This window comes from Macrotis lagotis, chromosome 5 (assembly GCF_037893015.1).
Source record: "Macrotis lagotis isolate mMagLag1 chromosome 5, bilby.v1.9.chrom.fasta, whole genome shotgun sequence".
Taxonomy (NCBI): Eukaryota; Metazoa; Chordata; class Mammalia; order Peramelemorphia; family Peramelidae; genus Macrotis; species Macrotis lagotis.
In genome coordinates this window covers 201,550,139-201,556,224 of record NC_133662.1, presented here as the reverse complement: position 1 = coordinate 201,556,224, position 6,086 = coordinate 201,550,139, and positions in this window count along the sequence as shown.

The following is a 6,086-nucleotide window of genomic DNA, read 5'->3' as shown; positions in this document are numbered from 1 at the left end:
CTTTATAAAGGGTCTTGCTGAAGAGGCGGAGGGAAATCCCTTAACGGGGAAACCCAGAGCAGAGCCAGGGAAAAAAAAAAAAAAGTTGACCCAGAGCCAAGTTCCTCAGTATTAACCCTTGTACTGCTCAAGAGGCTAAATCACAAGCATCTGCACATTCCCAGCTTGCTTTCCAGTAGTAAAAATAGGTTTTTAATTCAGAAACTGCTCTGAATTGGCAAACAAAAGGCCCCAAGATTATAGTGTGATGATTAGCAAAGATATGTGGCAATTAACCACTCTAGAACAATCCTATGTTTAGGCTAGTAAGGAGTGGAGGTTTTTGTTGTGCCTGCTTTTTTTTTTAAAGAAAAAACCAAAATCTTTTGATTGGATGAGAGATTTCAGTCTTAAATAGAGATAGGTAGATGAAGGGGGGAGAGAAAGAGAAAGAGAGAGAGAGAGAGAAAAGAGAGAGAGAGAAAAAGAAAGAGAAAAAGAGAGAAAGAGAAAAGAAAGATAGAAAGTAAAAGATGATAGATGGATAGATGGATGGATGGATGAACATGGATGGATGGACAGACAGAGATAAATGGAGATAGATAGATAGATGATGGATGGATAGATGATGGATGGATGAAGATAGATTTATATAGTTTATGCTATCCCAATTCAATTCAATTCAACAAATACTTGAACATTTGATATATATGTCTGGCACTGTGCAAGACAGTGTCACTACAAGGACAAAAATGAAATCAACCTTTCCCTCAAGTAGCATGTTTTTCTTCTTCACCTTTGCTCATAACTGTATCCTCTACCAGAATGTTATCCTTCCTCTTCCTTCTTCCTTCCAAGGTCTAGCAAGAAACCTTTCTGAAAAATTCTCTCCCTCTTAGGAATTCTTCTAATTACCTGCTCACATGTCATTTAATAACCTATTTTTTTATTTTATAATTTAATTTTTGTTTACTGTATCCTAAGTTCTCTGAAGGCATGGATTGTGTCTTACTTAACTGTACAGCTCCACTGGACACAAACATGGGCAGTTAGAGCACTAGCCCTGGAGTCAAGGAAACCCTCAGTTTAAATTCCATCAAGAATATTTCTTTGTTTACCATGGACAAATCCAGCCTCAGACACTTAACACTAACTAGCTGTGTGTCCATAGACAACGCACTTAAGCCTGATTGCTTGGCATCCAGGGCATCCAGAAGAGAAAGTGAGGCTGGTGACTTAGTACAGGAACCCCTCACTCATATCCAATTCAAGTGCATGTCATGGCATCACCTCTCTGATGTAATGTTTTCTTTGAGTACAAAGGACAAACAACAATACAAACAGTACCATTCTGAAAGTAAGCACTTACAGTGAACAAATGCAATGAATTTGACCTTTCCACGATGAACTTTAAGGGGAAGAAAAGTTATATGTGATTGAATTTTGCCATCTAAACAGTAGACGATTCCATTAGTATTGTTTAATAAATGTGCTAGATCCTGGTTGCAGATATGAAAAGTGGCATGACTCTTGTCCTTAGGGATGTTATATTTTACTTAGGAAAAAAAATTCTGTTTATAAAGATTATAAGATTGAGTCTGACAGGCATGAAGAAGTCCAGAGAAAATGATATAGGAAGATTTGAGGAGGGAGAGAATAATTTGGTAAGGAAATTGAGAGGAGAATCAGAGAAGACCTCATGGAAGAAGAAACATTTGAGGAAGCATTTTGAAAGAAGGGGATGTATTTCAGGCACATGAAATAGCCCACATAAAGTGAGCGGGTGGGGATAGTTTGGGGACAGCTCATGTTCTAGTTTAACTGTAATATCGAGAGGTTGGAAAACATTAATATGAAATAAGATTAAAAAAACTGGCTCATTGGATGGTCTAATTCATCTCTCAAAATGCAGCAATAGGAAAACATTTGAAAGTAGTCTTCAAAACCATTAGAAAACAATCCTTAAGGATAGTTCTACTTGAATGTTTTTTATCTTAGCTTCTGGAAGGCAATGCCAGTAAAATTGAGGGTCTGTTAAGTCCTTTCAATGGTGAATGACTTCATAGATAGGCCCACTACTGGATGGCAACTCAAGAATCAAGCTTTACTAAATTCATAAAGTGCGATTAATAGAAAATTAACAAATGGTTAATGACTACCATCTTAGCTAGAGTGATTCAGAAAACCATGTAATAACACAGAGATTTCTAACCTGGGTTCACATACTTCTTGGGGTATAAGTTTTTAGGAATACTTGGTAAAGATCTATATTATCCTTTTGAAATATTTCAAAAGTAGAAGTATGACTAACAAAAAAATATGACTTAAGAGAAAATTCATTCGATTGTAATCTCCTCATGGTAGGGACTATTTTTGCCTCTTTTTATATCCCCTAGAACTTAACAGTTCCTGGCAAATTGTAGGTATTTAATTAAGGTTAATAAATCGACTGGGAAAAAAGAAAACTTAATATTACTAAAAAAGTTGTCATAACAAATAAAATTTTCTTTAAATTGTATTCTATTTTTATGTGCATCTGAATGGAAAATTCAATGATTTATTTTCTTTCATATTAATAAAGGGTATAGTAAGAATGACTGAACACTGAAGTGTAGCTGAAAAGGTTGGAGGGATTTTGTTCTGCATAGGTGGAGGGGTATCTCCATACTAATGAAATCATGAATTGTAGAAAAATGATTTTATAGGTTGATGGTATGGAGATATATCTCATATATCAGTTTAAAGTATCATTGAAAAGACCTCATGCCAGAAACCCTCAGTTTGTTTGTTTAGCATGGGCAAGTCACTTCACTTTTACTTCCTCATTTATCAAATGGGAATAATAATACTTGCCCTACTTCTCTCATAGGATTAGTTTTAGGATTAGCATTAATTAACAAGATGCATCAGAAATATTGCTATTATCCTTATTTCTATTGTTCTTATGGTTGTCGTTGTTCACTGCTACTCTTTTGAATAAAGGAACATGAGGGGCAACTAGGTGGTATAGTAGATAGACCCTTTGCCCTGGAATCAGGAGGACCCGAATTCAAATGTGGCCTCAGACACTCGATCCTAGCTTAGTTGTGTGATCTTGGGCAAATCACTTAATCCCATTTTCCCACTGAAAGAATAAAAATTAAAAAAGGAAAACCATTCAGTCAGCAGTTATCTCCAAGATACATAAAGATCCAGTTAAGTCTTTTCTCTGAACTAATTTTTTTTTTCCGAATGAACTGGGTGGGTTTCATATTGCAGATGTGACCCCAAACTTGCAAAATTCTCTCTAGTCTCAGACCAAATAAAAAAAAAACCCTTACCTTAAGCCCTAAACAGGGTTAAAGTACAATTATTGTATGAGAAATTGTGTTTTTCTTTTGAAATCCCAAGACTATAAGAAGAATTATAGACACAAGAAACTTCCACACACAGTTCACCTTGGTTCAGGATAGCCAGGCATGTAACGCTCTCCTCTCTTCAGGAAATAAGGATGCATTTCAGGAAATTAGTAGGAATTTAAAACTCCGGGGAATAAAAGCTACAGGAAGGAAGGGCTATATATTTGGCAACATCTGTTTCAGCATAGGCTATCTGTGACCTTTTGTCAGTGTAAAGAAAAATGTAAATTAGTCCTCTAAGAGTCTATGTTTTCTTTGATGTGGGCAAAAAAATCCTAAAAGTAGATTATTAAAGCAGATTGCTACATCTCTATTTATTTACACATAGTCTTGGAGGCCGCTAGATGGTGCAGTGGATAGAGCACCAGCCCTGGAGTCAGAAGGACCTGAATTCAAATTTGACATCAGACACTTAGTAATTACCTAGCTGTGTGACCTTGGGTAAAGCACCTAATCCAATTGCCTTGCAAAAACAAAACAAGAAAAAGACATAGTCTTCATGAAGACATAGTTTTCTGTGATCAGAAAAGTAATAGTCTAGTGGTCAATCATCTATCAATGAGCCTTGGTATCCTTTGCTGGTCCGATTCTCATTTATTAGACCCAGTCTATTGCTGAAGTTATATTCAAAGCTATTCTAGCTTGGTAAGATCGAATGTTATGATGTCATGGCTGTAGAGTGAAAAGGGAGTTGAACCCCCTTATTTTTGAGATGAGTAAACTGAGGCTTAGAAATGTTAAGTGTCTTGCCTAGAGTCACATTGGCAATAAGATTCTGAACTTGAACCCAAGTCTTCTGATTCCAATCTAGCACCCTTCTCTATGGGCATAATCAGATAGAGCCCTCCTGGTCACAATGAGGCATTAGAGTAAGACTTCAGTGGAGATAACTATATTATTTTACTAATCCCATGATTTCATGGTATGGTGGAAAACCTGAAGTGAAAACTCCCTTCAATGACAGGCATCAGCAATTCATCTGTAATTTATATTAGGGAGCTGCTGAGAGCTATTAACAGATTGAGTGACTTTCAAAAGGTTCCAGAGTTAATATGTATCAGATGCAGAATGTGAAGGAACCCAAATTCTCTTGACTACAAGACAGGATCTCTAGCTTTAATACTTTTCTGCCTCTAATTAAAAATTCAAGATATTTGAAAGAACCAAGAAGAATAATTTGGGGCAGTTGAATCACGGCATAGAAAGATTATAGTGGGTTGCTAAGTGTGAGAACAGGAAGTGTTACTTACCTTTTATTGCATAATTTGAAATTAAATCATATATAATTTCACCTGGGATTCAGTTCATGAATTAACAACCAGAACTTCAACTAACTGAAAGTTGCTTTTGTCTCCCCATTTCACTTCCCTCCTTGAATGAGCTTTCCTTCTAGTCTGCTAGTGTGGAAAAACAGCTTGTGGATTGAAACTCAATAGGGATCTGTGTGTGAAGTGCCAAAGAAGTCAAGCTGTCCAAGACTTTGTCAAAAGAACTTTGTAAATAATGCCCAGGAACTCTGATCTAGCAGGGCCACACCCAGAGCACTGGGTTCAGCTTTAGGTCTTATTAAAATACATTTACAAACTGGAACGAACCTAGAAGAGGAGGAGGGCCAGGATGGAAAGGCAATGGAGACCACTTTGTGCCAGAATCAGTTCATAGAAATGAGGATGCTTATTATGGAAAACAAGGGATGTGGGAGGGGTAAGGGTAAGTTGTGCAAAAGAAGGGAGCTAAGATTATTCTAGATCCTATCTATCTTTCCAGATTGGCTGTATATTACTCTCTTTTATTCATTTTCTATTTCAGACAAATTATCCTTCATGATATTGCCCATAAGGGACATTCCATCTCTCATCTCCATTATTTTGCAAAACCTGTTTCATGCCTAGAATGCACTCCCTCTTCTCTACTGTATGAAATCTCTTAGCTTCCATCAATACTGCACCTCCGGGGCTGCTAGGTGGTGCAGTGGATAGAGCATGAGTCCTGGAGTCAGGAGCACCTGAGTTCAAGTCTGACCTCATACACTTAATAATTACCTAGCTGTGTGGCCTTGGGCAAGCCACTTAACCTCATTTGCCTTGCAAAAACCTAAAAAAAAAGACTGCACCTCATACATAAAACCAATCCAAATTTCCCATTTACTAAAGAATCCCCTTCTCTCCAAATTACTTTGTATTTCATTTGTATTTAGTTTGTACTTGTATATAATATACTTTCCTTGAAAGCAAAAACTGTATATTTTTTTGTATATCCAGCCAGTGTCTGACATGAAGTAGGTGCTTCACAAATTCTTATTAAAGTAATGAACTAAGAGCAAATGGGCAGAAGCAACAGAAAATTTTCATGTTTTGGGGTTTGTTTGGTTTTTTTTTTTGGAAGGGGGGGATTTCTAATAATTCGAACAACCTCAAAGTGAAATGATTTACTTTGAGAGGTAGACAGGTTTCATTGAAAATCTCCAAATGGGGGGCAGCTAGGTGGTGCAGTAGATAGAGCACCAGCCCTGGAGTCAGGAGGACCTGAGTTCAAATCTGACCTCAGACACTTAATAATTACCTATCTGTGTGACCTTGAGCAAGCTGCTTAACCCCATTGCCTTGCAACCCCCCCCAAAAAAGTCTTCAAATGTTAGCTATACCATAGAGAAGATTCTGTCCCAGGAGAAATATGCTAATATTTGCCCTCTAGGGTATCCACCAGTTC